A 13,588-nucleotide genomic window follows, 5' to 3' on the forward strand; every position below is an offset into this window, starting at 1 on the left:
GGTTCTTCCTGGCCCAAACCAATTGTTGGCTATGGTACCGAGAGCCATTACAAGCATCTCTCCCAATGCTGCGTCTTTCCTTAGCTTCATAGTCGCTGTTCAGCAAGCTGCAGATTTAATCACATATGATCCATAAGAAATGTAAATGCTTTGAAGTTCATATGTCCACATAAGAGCTTTATGGCTTTTGGGCATGAGAAGAAATTGCATTTGTACTTGGCAGTAAGATGCGAGACGATGGAACCCTTATGGAAACATATGGAGCTAACTGAGACCCACTCCGTGTTCTTGGTAAGTGGGCCAGGGATGTGGCAGACATTTCTGTGCTTCCTGCCGGGTTCTCTGTGTTTCCTGCACGAATCACCCCTCGGCACCGCGGCTTCCAGTCGTAGAGTCCGTAGAGATTCTGAACGAGAGGTAATAACGCTGTATGAACAAATTGAGGGGGAAAAGGTGAAGCTAAAAATGGGATAACTCGGCTAGTAAGGCAGAAGAGGCAGCAAAAAAAAAAAAAACTGACTTGAAAATTTACCGAGTACACATTGTCCAAAGTATGTCAAAATAATGTGCAGAGATCAACGTACAGATGCTTTTTCATATTCCATTACTGAAAGAGAGTTGTAGTTTGCTTCACAAAAGTTACTCTTAAGATAGTTAAAACTACTTTTTTTTTTTTAAGTGTATTTATTTGTTTCCAGAGAGAGGGGTGAGGGAAAGAGAGAATCCCAAGCAGGCTCCGTGCTGTTAGGACTGAGCCGGACGTGGGGCTCGATCTCATGAACTGTGAGATCATGACCTGAGCCAAGATCAGGAGTCAGGTGCTTCACCCACTGGCTACCCAGGCTTCCCCAAACTACTTTTTAAAATACAAAATAATTTTGCTTTTAAGATTTAACAAACATCCAAATACTCTTTAGATATCTGTTTTGTTTTGTTTTTTAATGTTTATGCTTGAAAGAGAGAGAGACAGACAGAGACAGAGCATGAATGGGGGAGGGGCAGAGCGACAGAGGGGGAGACACAGAATCGGAAGCGGGCTCCAGGCTCTGAGCTGTCAGCACGGACGCGGGGCTCCAACCCATGAACCGTGAGATCATGACCTGAGCCGAAGTCGGACGCTCAACCGACCTAGCCACCCGGGCGCCCCTAGATATCCGTGTTAATCAAATTCTAATTTCTAATAAAGGGAAGTAATTCCAGCTTGGGGCCCCATAGTCCTAAACCAGATTATTTTTGTGTTTTAACCACGTTCCTTGGACTTGGAGTCTGGAGCCTGCTTGGAAACCCACGTCCCCACTCTGGGCTCAGTGCTGGGTGCAGACCCCACTCTCGTGGGCCAGGTCTTCATATTTGTTCCCCACCCTTCATCCAGTGACCTCGCTTTGATGGCTTGACCTTGGCCGGGGTCGTAGTATTTATATCGCAGATATTGGCGAATGAATGATACAAGTCAGGGCTGTATTCCCTGAGTCAGGGTTGGTTTTTACGTTACTTGCCAGCCCACCTCTGGTTCTCGCTCTCAGGCAGGGCACTTGCTGCTTGAAATCTCTGTGGTGATCTGATCCCACGGAATAGTTTGCTTTCAGCTCTGAGTTGCCATCATCTCCGTGGCACCAACTCCAGAGAATCCCGTGGGGTCTCCAAGCCCCGCCCCCCCATGCCGGGTTTGACTGGCCGAGGGGCTGGAGAAGGGCAGACATGGGCTTTGGATGAGCTCTCTGGCCCTGTCTCCTCCCTGTCATTAGGGCCATGTTATTTCCAGCCAGATCCTCACCAGTGGCTGCTAGAAATAGCCACCCTGTGACCTGCAGAGCTCCAGTTGGGTGAGAAATGCCCAGAGGAATTGTCTCCTCTGCGGTCACACTTCCCAGTCAAAAGACCGGACTGAGAGCCACCTCCGTGAAGATTCTCCTTGCAGGAAAATTCCTGGTGCTCTTGACTTACACGACATTATAGCTTCCCCACATCTGCCCGCCTGCCAACCCAGCACAAAGTTTACGGAGGGCACCTTCCACCCCATTCCGGCAGCCATGGTCCTGGGGCAACACACAAAGTAAACGAGGGGACAGAGTATGTGGGAATAACATCTTTACGTAACGCTGACTTTTTTTTAACGATGAGATCAAACCGTGGCTTCAGAACAGTCACCTCCTCGGACTCATCTACACGTGATTATGGGGAAATTAGAGGGCGGACCACCCGAGTTGTTTATGGGCTATTTATAAAGTGTCGCTTTCACTTGGAACCAAATGCTTTTATCCCTTCACAACCCCACGTGTACGTACTTTTAAAACACTTAACTCTGTTCCGCTTTGTTTTGGGTTGGTTCAGTTCTGGTTTTGTCTTGGGGGAGGCGTGTGTTGATCGGGGAATGGGAGAAGGGGTTTAAGAAAGAGAAAATCATCCGGATTATGGATGTGAACTGCGCCAAAGTACGATTCTGCCAAAGCGACGTGCTTTCTTCAGTTGAAGGAGACAGTTTTGGAAGAGATGTGTCTGTTCCTCATCTGGGTGGAAGTCACTTATTTCCACTAATTTTCAACATTACTTTCACATTTTTGTTTTTCGGCGCTATTTTTGACAGAAGATTGCCATACTTGAGTTGTCAACCACGTACGGAAGCGTTTAAGTCCTTTTAAATTTTCCAACGTAAGCCTTACAATTTGATAACTATTTTATTAAAATATGCCTTGATTTCTATCCCCCTGCCCCTTTGGGATCTCTTAGCTATATTTGTAAATGCACACATGATAAAACCTAATAATAAAATTCTGAGCACAGATTTCTCTCATGCAACATTCTTGAACCATGATTCCATTTTTTTAGAATGCTGTGTTCTAATGGGCCAGATGACATTCCTGGCTTGTTGTTTGTTGAGCCATCTTAACCTTGACCGGTCTTCAAGCCCTTCACAGTCAGGGCTAGTGAACACAGCCCCCTGCTGGAGGTTCCGGGTATCAGATCTCCAATGGAAACCGGAGGGTTCCTCCTGAGAGCTGGGATACCAGGAGGCCGGAATATAACCAATGCAGTGGGAAAGTGCATGCTTTTGACCAACAGCACGAGTCAATATAGTCTCAAGGGATTTCTTCCGTAGTGCTTCATTTCCTTTTGAAAGTTGGGGCAATAAAGGCAGAGACCTTGATCTGATCTATTTAAATCACCGGCTGTTTATCGAAGTGGTATTTTATGAGAAATTAATCTCCGGGTTGTCTGTAGGTGTGCAGGAAGAAAAGTTGTCCTCCGGAAAGTCTCGCAAATTGTGGGTTAAATATGACTCTTTGTTGCAGAACTTCTCAGAGCCTTTAGTAGGAAAAGAGCACTTCAAACAACATAGATCGCTTTCCCTAAACTTATTTGGCTGTGGGTATTTATTCTGTGACACATGTATTAATATTTTTGAAGTATTTCATGGAGTGTCAGTGTAGGAAGTGCGTTGATATTCCTTTCTCATTTTTTTCTAAGAGTTTTGTTTGGAAGACCGTTTCACTGCAACTGTATTCTAATTTTACTATAGTGCATAAAACTGAAGGCGATTACTTATCAATATTTTTGCGGTTTTTAAACGCTGGGGGGACACAGTACTTTGCACTCAAATAGTCAGTGATTTTTAAAATTCATCTCGAGCCTATGTACTTTGTTCAGTGTTTGTGCTAGCCTTATCGATATCTCTGTTCAGACCTAGGTTCATTCATATTTTATAAAGATTATTTTTCCTTAGTTTATATGGACATGCTTTGTTTTCACCATGTGCATTGCTTGAAAATAAGGCTGAAGAATTGTTCCGATCTAGATTTAGAGGCAAGTGAGATACTGATTCTGTGGGGAAAACAGTGAACAGACCTCATCCGGGTATTATGGGACCAAACCCTCTTCATAAAACCAAAGTACGTTTGAAAAGAAAGGTATCTTATTTTTACGGCAATTGCTTTCTCTTAAAATTTCCCGCTTTGAAACTATTCTTCTGGGATCACATCCAGAGGATACCGTTTGGTAACTGTGACAGAGCAAGGGGAATGTGTGCTTGAAAACACATAAAACCGTACGAGCAAATTTACGGGTTGCAGGATTTGAAAGAGTTGCAAGGTTCCAATTGTTTAGATTACATTTTAATAAAGACGTGTTCCGGTCTAACCCGGATCCGAGTTCTCTGTAGCTGGCTACTCGTTATCATTTTACCTAAGGAACTTCGAACTCACCAAACAGTCCTCCGGCCAGCATCCAAGGGCTGTGCTATTCTCATTCGGTTCTAGAAGAGAACGCCCGGGTTTCTCCCCCAGGGAACGAGCGAGCTTCTACTGGCAAAGCTTCAGCTATGTTCTCAGGAGGACCATGTCACATGGATTCTCTTCGGTTTAATTTAGGCCACTGCAAAATGTGGCACAAAACGATCAGGATTATTAGGGTCATGCAGTGCTTATTGGATTGTTTCCATTTGGTACATTCATTCTGTAAAGGTTCTTGGCTTTAGGAAAAGAGCTGCTTTACTCGGGAGGGAAAGAAAATTAATTCTCCAATCCTAAATCTTCTATCTTGGGGCTGTGTCTTGAGGCTGTTTGTAAATTCAACTTCAGCCCTGCTGATTCTGGGTCAGAAGACACCGGCCCCTGCCTCCTCCTCAGAATCTGGGGGCAGGGGAGGAACACGCAGGCTGTCCTTCTGTGCCCCGGAGGATTCCACGGGGAGCTTCCAGACGGTGGCTGTCGTGATGGCTCAGTCCCTCCATGTAACCTCTTCCAGGGCCTCGGAGCCTTGATCTTTAAAAGCTCTCCTTCTGTGTGTTTCTCCTTGAAGAAAATGTAATATACAAAATGTGATTGAAGTCAAATCCACAAACGTTTATTAGATAATTCCTTCTTATTGCTCTGAAAATGCATTTGACTCCTTTGAATAGTAATCTCCGGGCAGCCTAAACGTGATGGCTATTCAAGAGAATGGAAAGTTCTTCCGAGGCACTTGGGCCGCGTGCTCTGCTCTCTTGGGAAGGAAAGGCAGCTAATGTCACCAGTCTTAGGACGCCTGGCTCGTCTCCACTCCTTCCAAGTAGGGTCCAGACACAGTAGGGAAGGCGCTGGCGACTCTTAGACATACTTCTACTCCACTCTTATCCGCTAGCTTTGTGAAGGTTGAGTTTATCTAAGTGTTGCCTGCACTGGATTTTTGATTTTTGATTATTTTATTGTAGTTTATATTATTTTATTATTTATTTGTAAATGTTTATTTTTGAGAGAAAGAGAGTGGGGGAGGGGCAGAGAGAGAGAGAGAGAGAGAGAATCCCAAGCAGGCTCCAATCTGTCAGCACAGAGCCCGAGGTGGGGCTCGAACGCACGAACCATGAGATCATGACCTGAGCCGAAATCAAGAATCAGACGCCCAACCGACTGAGCCACCAAGGCGTCCCTTATTTTTTCTTTTTTTTTTTTTTTAAACAACGTTTGTTCTGAGGGGAGAAAGAATAACACAAATGAAAATTCCCTTTGCGGTAATCAAGCTTAACTCTTTTTACTTCTTTTTTTTTTTTTTTTTTTAAGTTTTTTCATGGTTATTTTGAGAGACAGAGAGAGAATACAAGCAGGGGAGGGACAGAGAGAGAGAGGGAAGAGACAGCCCTAAGCAGGCTCCGCACCATCAGCACAGAGCCCGACAAGGGGCTCGATCCCACCAACTGTGAGATCATGACCTGAGCCGAAATCAAGAGTTGGAGGCTCCACTGACTGAGCCCCCCAGGTGCCCCAACTCTTTTTAGTTTAACAGGAGGCGGACTCACACACCCGCACAGATACCTGAACTTTCTTTGGAGAGCCACAGGAAGGAGTCGACGCCCCTCCACGTTTCCCCTTAAAACCAGGGTCTCAGCTGCAGGGCAAGTCCACAAGCGGCCACACCTGACCCCGCCACCCCCACCCCGTGGGACACCTCATTCTGGAAGACAAGGTCTCCCTACTCCGCGGGCCCCCCTTCTGTCCCAGCCCTACCCCAGACCCCCTTAGCACCAGCCCCTCAGCCGCTCTCCTGTTCCCTCCGAGTGAATCTGGGCTGGCTCGCCCTCCGTGCCGTGACACACCCCTCCAACGTATCTTATCTCCCCAGCGCTCGGAGTCCTGGAGGTGCGGCGTTCTCAGTTTTCCGGCATCCTCTCCCAGTGGTGTGCTATTCTTAGCAAATGTTTAATAAACGCTTCCTGAATGAATAAAAATGTCATTCCAACAGAATTTCTAGCCATGCACTCGGGAGATTTAGCCCTACGATCTGACTAACATGTTCAAAAACCCGTTTTTCTGTAAAAGAACAGATCTTACCAATGGCTCTTGTAATAATCCTTATGGGGGGAGGGGTGGTTATCAGCTTCTTTTAATACCAGAAAGATAATCCGTACAGCCTTAGCTTCATCGGGGCAATTATGCTGGTCCTTGGTTGTTCTGTTTTAGAGCTCTGTTTGCTAAATCCTCTGTGAATGCCAGGGACTGAACTGGAGCAAGGCCGGGTGCAAACCCTGGCTCACGCTCCCCCCCCCCCTTGGCTAGTATTGCCCTCAGCGTCCCTGGCGGCCAGGCCCGTACCCCTATTTCCTCGGGGTGCAGCGTGTGACAGGCGAGTAAAGGGGCAGAGCGTGAACTCTCCTCATCCCACCCAGGAGCTCAGCGTCCAGCACACGAGCAACCACCTGCCTGCGACACTGGTCTTCCTTGACTTTCCAGAGACCTAGACGGGACCCACTTCTGCCCCTCCGGCGTCCGTCATTAATTAGCCAGGGAACTTTCTATGGATCATGGCCCTGGTCTCCCCTTTCCCTCTCCCTGCAGGCCAGGCTTTGTCGGAGGCCACAGCCCCCTTGGATTTCCCGGACCTGCCCGAGATCAGGAAGCTGGTGATAAACGGCGAGTCGTTGAGGGCGAGGAGAGCTCGTGTCCTGGGTACTGAATTTACCGAGCCACCGGAAAATGACATCAGACTCTCTTGTAGGTGAGTTTCCATTCTGGAGGCGCGCCCAACTTGCCCAAATGTCCTCCTTGGACGCCAGGCCGCTTGTCGTCCCTGGAGATGACGGAAGGCGAGAAAGGACGTACTTTCGTGGCCCTTGAGAAAACGTGAAAACGTTAGAGTCGGTGTTTCTCGTAAGTGCCAAGCGGCTGTTTTTAAAACTTAGGGAAAGGGTTAGGCACACTTGCTTTGTAAAATTGTAACAGGTGCAGTGCACGTGGCCTGTACGAGCAGACGCTGGAGGTCAGCACGCCAGGCATCACCTTCCTTAATCCTCAGAGAACTCTCTGCGGGAAGCACTTCCATTGCCCCATGTCAGCAATGAAGATATGGAGGTTTGGAGAACATGCCAGTTACGGATTTCTGTACAACAACCATCCCCAAAACTTCGTGGCTTCCAGCAGCCACCACGGGTGGAGCCCGGGGTTCTCCGGTCCACTAGGCAGGATCACCTCCCGCGCTCGTCTAGGGCACGGGTGGGTGACGAGGGTGACCGGGCCTTGTCCACAGTTTCCAGCATGGTGGCAGGGGGGTGCCCAGGGCAGCAAGAGAGGGCATGTCTCAAGAAGCAAGAGCTTCTCAAGTCTCAGCTGTGTCACTCTGGTGATTGTCCCATCGGCCAAAGCCATCCCCTGGCCAAGCCCAGAATCAGTGGGAGAGGACACTAGCCAGGGAGGCGGAAAAATGGAGGCATGAGCCAACGGGGGGGAGGGGAGGGACTGTGACCACCATAACCTAGCACAGAGAGGTTAATTAACTGGACCGAAGTAACACAGCTCATGGGAGGAGGACCTCGGATTTGAACCCAGTCACCCCGTCATGACTGAGGCCTCGGGCCCAAGGAGACAGAGCTCAGACAGAGCAGTTTCACTCTGACAATTTAGGTCAGACCTCTGGTTACTTTACTCACTTCCTCTTGTCCTCGCTCTTAGAAATGGAAGTTAAAAGCTTCCTGGTGTGAAAAGCAAATCCACGGTCGGGATGTGCTAAAACGGTTCCGATCCTGGCTTTGTCACAGCTCACCCTGGCCAGATCAGCCTCCAGAGCTGTGTGTCTGTCACCTGTTGGTTTTTGACTATTTAAGCGAGACTGGCCCCCCGCGCCCCCCACAGCTCAAATTTTAAAATGAAGTTTCCTTTCCGCATAAGCGCCCTGCAGCTCTCCCTCCTGGAGCCAGGATCCTGCGGCCTAAATGCAAAACCTAAGTTTCTAAGCGTCCTCCTTCTCTGCCCTTAGGTTACCGGCACGTGTCCAGAGGCGCCGTCTCCGCTAACAACCTCGCCGGATTGATTCTGGGGTGGAAAATGGGCTCCTGTCAAGAGGGACGGGTCGGGAGGAGCCCTGGAGCTCATGCAAGGACCCCTCCGGTCACCTCTGCCCCCGAAGGGCAGTGTATGGAACCCGGGTCAGGTGCATTTCGGGCTCCTTCCTAAGGCGTGCAGTAGGCATCTGCAAATGACACCCCGTGGCCAGCTAGAGGCCGGAAATTAATGTAAAGTCACCGCAGGTCCATTTGCTTCCCGAAGCCGCTTGCATGGGGCTGCAGACAGTCCTCGAGGGCTTGAGGCTAACATTTCCATGCATTCGTCGCCTCTTCAGGCGTGGAGCAGGCGGGCTCCGCTGGGAGATTCAGGGAGGAGCAGGTCTGGGCAGCCTTGGGGTCCGTGTCTATTTGGAGGGGTCCCCCCCTTTCAAACACCCCCCCCCCCCCTTGTGCTCTAACCCGTTCCCTGGAAGGACGTGCCGGGAGCCTGCTCTGCATTGTCAGTCTGCGTAGACTCCTGTGGCCGCTCCCCTGGGGGGATTATTCCCTCCGGGATAAGCTCCGTGGGAGGCGTTTCATCACCCGCCCTCTAGCAGCCACTGCACCTGCAGCCCCGCGCCGGGCCCTCAGGAGATGGGCCCCCAGACCCGCGGCCTGAGCGTGTGTCCCAGGGAAGCGGTGAACGGGGACGGGCCTGGTGGCCCCCCTCGGTTTCTCCCCAAATTTGGGGACAGGCCTCGCCTCGCACCGTAAGGAATTCGGAGACTCAGCCTCGAAACATATTACAAACCCTTCCCTAAAATGTCACCATGGGAAGAATCTTGGCCTCTGAGTCAGGCTGGTGTGAGTTTACAGAAACGGATGTGAAGGGAAGGGTTAATTCAGTCGAAACCAACCTCAGATGGCAGGCGCATGAAGTGGCATCCAGTGGGTCCAGGGCGAGTGGGGGGCGGGCGCACCACGGATCCCTTTGTGGGAGGGAGAACCGCGTTGGGTCATAAACGCAAGATTTTGCTGTGAGCAGAGCAACAGGGCTTCATCAAGTCCTGGGCACCTACAGGAGGCTTCTGTCAGGCCAGGATGCCCAGCGGGATCTGGTGTCCGTGGGCCCTTCCTCCCCCCTCCCCCCCACCCGCCGTCGCTGACATCGCAGCCTCTGAGCCTCGGGCCAGGGCTCCACGTGGTGACAAGGTCACTGAAGCTCCCGTGCCAGCTGGGCCAGAAAACCAAGAGCGGGGCTGATGGAAACATTGCTTAAGGTTTTCCAGAGCCATCAGCACATCAGGTGGAGCACAGGTGACCGAGCGGCCCAGGTTGGGGGGGTCAAGGACCCCCGGAGCTGAGCTTGGGTGCCCTGGGGTCAGGATCGTGCAGCTTCCAGAAGCCGCCAACTCCCCTGAAGGGTTTGCCACAGGAGCCCCAGTTTCTCCCCACCTGCAAGGCTACCTTCATGCAGGGCTGAGGGTCAGGGACTCTCTCCTAGAAAGGGTGGCAGCCTCCTGAAGCCCCACAAAGACTTGCAGCACCCAGACCAAAGATTTGTGGTTTCTGTCGGACGCCCGCCCTCGGAGACCTGGAAACAACTCTGTGGTTGGGGGGGGTGGGTGGGTGGTGGGAGACGTGTCCACAGACCCTTCGCCAGAACCCTCGTTATCCCGCAGAGCATTGGGCCCGCTCACTGGCATTGCTTTTCCCTGATTTCATCTTTGCAGGGAAACCAGGGGGTGAGAGAGGCCAGGGGGGCGGGTAATCAGCCGTCTCCCGACTTTGCTTCAAATTTGGAGGCAACGTCACAGCTGATCACGTAGAAGATGAGCGTTCTCAAAACTCACTGCACAACAGTCCTACCTGAGTTATAGCGGACCATGCAAACTAATACTAAGAGTGTCAGGCGAAGAAAATACCCAGGCTGCTTCTTGCCTGGGTCGGACACACCAGGGGCAGGGGTGGTGTCATGATGGCCAGCTATTTGTTCCAGGTGAGAGCGTCAGAACCGGAAAGAAAACAGCTTGGGCTGTTTCCAGGCTCCGGGTTGAGCCCTCCAGGCTGGCAGGCAACGATTGCTTTGTCAACGAAGCAAATTTGATTCCAAAGTTGCCGAGAGAGAGAAAATTCCAGGTCCTTTTATGCCACTTTTAATATAAGGGTACTTTAATAACTGTGACATCTCTTTATATCATTCGGAAATTTTAAGACTTCACTCCAAGCAAGGGCCACGAAAGCACATTAGGATGTTTCAAAAAAAAAACAAAACCAAAAAACCCTCTTTAAAATTAACATGAGGGGCGCCTGGGTGGCTCAGTCGTTTAAGCGTCCAACTTCGGCTCAGGTCATGATCTCACGGTTCCTGAGTTCGAGCCCTGCATCGGGCTCTGTGCTGACCACGCAGATCCTGCTTGGATCCTCTGTCCCCCACGCTCTCCGCCCCTCCCCTGCTCGCATGCTCTCTCTCAAAAATAAATATCTTTTTAAAAGGTTAAAATTAACATGAAATTCATGTGCACAGGTGTGTGTATGGGTGTGCGTGTATATTGCATGTGTGTGCACATGTTCACGTATATTCCTGTGCATATGTGAGCTCCTGAGTGCATGTGTATTCCTGTGTGTGCACACGTGTGTGAGTGCACTGTGCATGTATGTATATGTGCACACGTGTGTGCACACACATATTCATGTGTATATACGCACACACATGTACATTCGTGCGTGTGCACACGAGCGCGCGTGTGTGTTCACTACTAGGTATTGTAGGACTTTCGAACTAGCCGTTACCGGAAGGGAAAGGTTTGTGTTTTGTAAACACCACGGCAGCCATGGGTGGTTAATGTTTTTCGAACTGACGCTTCCCTTCAGAAATCTCAGTATGAACCCAGATCATTTTTTACGACTCACCTAAAAGCATCCAAATTATTTTCACTGGAAAGGGCAAGCAAGATTTTACAATACCCCCTCACCCTTGAAGGGTCCACCACAGGTCTGCAGAGTGGGGATGCTGAGTAGGGCTGGAGGGTCTCTTAAAGGGTGGACGAAGTGACATCTTTTTTTTTTTTTAACGTTTACTTATTTTTTGAGAGAGAGCATGAGCAGGGGAGCAGCAGAGAGAGAGAGGGAGACACAGAATCCGAAGCAGGCTCCGGGCTCTGAGCTGTCAGCACAGAGCCCCCTGTGGGTCTCGAACCCACGAACTGGGAGATCACGACCTGAGCCGAAGCCGGACGCTCAACCGACTGAGCCACCCAGGCGTCATCTTTTGAATCATGGATGCCCGGGGGGTTGGGGGGTGGGGGACGAGGTGACATCTCTGGGTGGCTTTACCAGGACATGCAACTGATTAGATACTAAGGTCAGGCGCTAAGAAATCAAGGTCATGCCATGGTGCATTTTTCTCAAACAGCTGGGCCCAGATAAGTGAAGCAGGGGGTGAGATCACCAAACAGATAAGGTGGCAATTCTTAACAGTCTCAAATCTTGTTACAGCAAGGGAGGGCGTGCTGAGATCCAGGCATTTGGAATAATTTCACCGGCGCTGAGATGTCTTCGGTCCGCCCTGCCCCGTACCCTCCCCCCTCCCTCCGTTCCCCTTCGCACGCGTCCAAACACACAGCTCCTCGGAAGTCTTCCCGAATATGCCATTCTCCAGATCGGCTTTTGAATATGAATGCAGGGAGCACTCGTGATGTTTTTCCACCCTTAGAGCCGGTTGATTTATGGCCCGGATTACTGGAAACAGTAATTCTCTGCTCTTTATGATGTTTTGGTGGAAGGTGCCGTAGCCTGCAGTCAGAACAGCATGATTTCAACTAGGTTTTTACAAAAAGGTCTCTGCAGTGAGGGTGGCTGTGAATTGTACAGCTTCTATAACAGAGCAGTTAATAAGACACCAGCACATTAATCATGTGACAGCTATTGGGTTTAGCAGGGAAAGGCAGTGGCTTTTGAAAACAGCAATTTAGGTTACTACTGTGTTGAAAGAGGTTGGCTGAACACCCTGTTTTTAACCCGTGGTTAACAGTTAAATGGAGCTGGTCGTTTTTTTGGACATCTGTTCGCGTATCTGGAATTTTCAGTCAGCGTAATGAACTAATCGACCTCTTCCGTTATCTGCCATCCTGGAGACCCAGAAATGTGTTGAGGAACAAGCCAGAAACCAGCTCTGGCAATTCCATAACCAGTCTCACAACAAGGTAAGCAGGAAACCAAAGCCTTGTCTGCGACTGAAACTGGTAACAGATCATAACTGAGCTGAGGAAGTCTGGCCTGTCGAGAGGTTGGCACCGAAAGATGGATCAGAATTTCTGTGCTTTGAACCCGTCAAGATGCATGGTGTAGAGCTCCAGAAATAAAATGAGAGGGACTTCATGAATCTGTTGCTAGAAAACAACAGTTACCCGTGCGAATATCCTAAGAAACGAAAACATTACTTTTTGAAATGAAACAGCGATTAACGTACTTGCTTTTGTTTTTTTTTTACTCGTTTATATTGCCTTTCTCTAATTAAATAAATGAAGTTGCGTCTATTGGGCTATTATAATCTACGAGAGGCCTCGAAACTACAGTGGGAATAAACCGTGCCTTTTGTTCTGAAGGAGAGTTACGTGTGATAATGAACCACTTAAAAGAAATCAGTCTGTTGGGGGTGTTAACATCATGGCTGCTGACGCCAGACCTGCCCGGCTCCAAGTTGGGGTTCCAAGTCTCACTTTTAGCATTAGGCAAACTGGTATACAATCCCTTTGTGCCCTGGTTTCTTGGCTGTTAAAATGTGCACGATAGCAGACACATGCATGCTGTTGCCGTGAGGATTAAGGAAAATTACGACGCGAGGAATTCATTAAAACAAAAAGTGTAGATACCTTTCATCTAGTGGACTCTCAGGAGGTAAAGTTTGGCGTATCTATATTACAGATTATCATCTGCTAATTAAAGATGCTGGCGTATTGTGGACTTAGGGGCAAAGGAAAACGTTGATGACATACTGTCAAGGGTGAAAAGGCTACAAAACAGCTTTTACGAACACATCTTGCATGTGCAAATCGTCAGCAGAGTGTAATTTTTTAAAAGTACACAACAGTAAGTGTTTTTGTTGTCTATCAAGACGGCGAGAATTCACACATAAAATCAGCATCTGACGTTGGCCATGGCGTTAGAATTAGACACAGGCACATACCCTGCACATTTGGCGAAAGAATAAATTAGGGCATCTTTCCTGGAGAGCAACCGGAAATAGCTGTCCAATGCCTTAACACCTGACCTTTGGCCTATCAGGCGCACTTCCCCAATTTTTTGCTAAGAAAATAATCACTGATACGTGGAGAGGTGCATTTATGCAATGGGATACTCCAC

The sequence above is a fragment of the Panthera onca genome, chromosome B2 (assembly GCF_046562875.1).
Source record: "Panthera onca isolate mPanOnc1 chromosome B2, mPanOnc1 haplotype 2, whole genome shotgun sequence".
NCBI classification, from domain to species: domain Eukaryota; kingdom Metazoa; phylum Chordata; class Mammalia; order Carnivora; family Felidae; genus Panthera; species Panthera onca.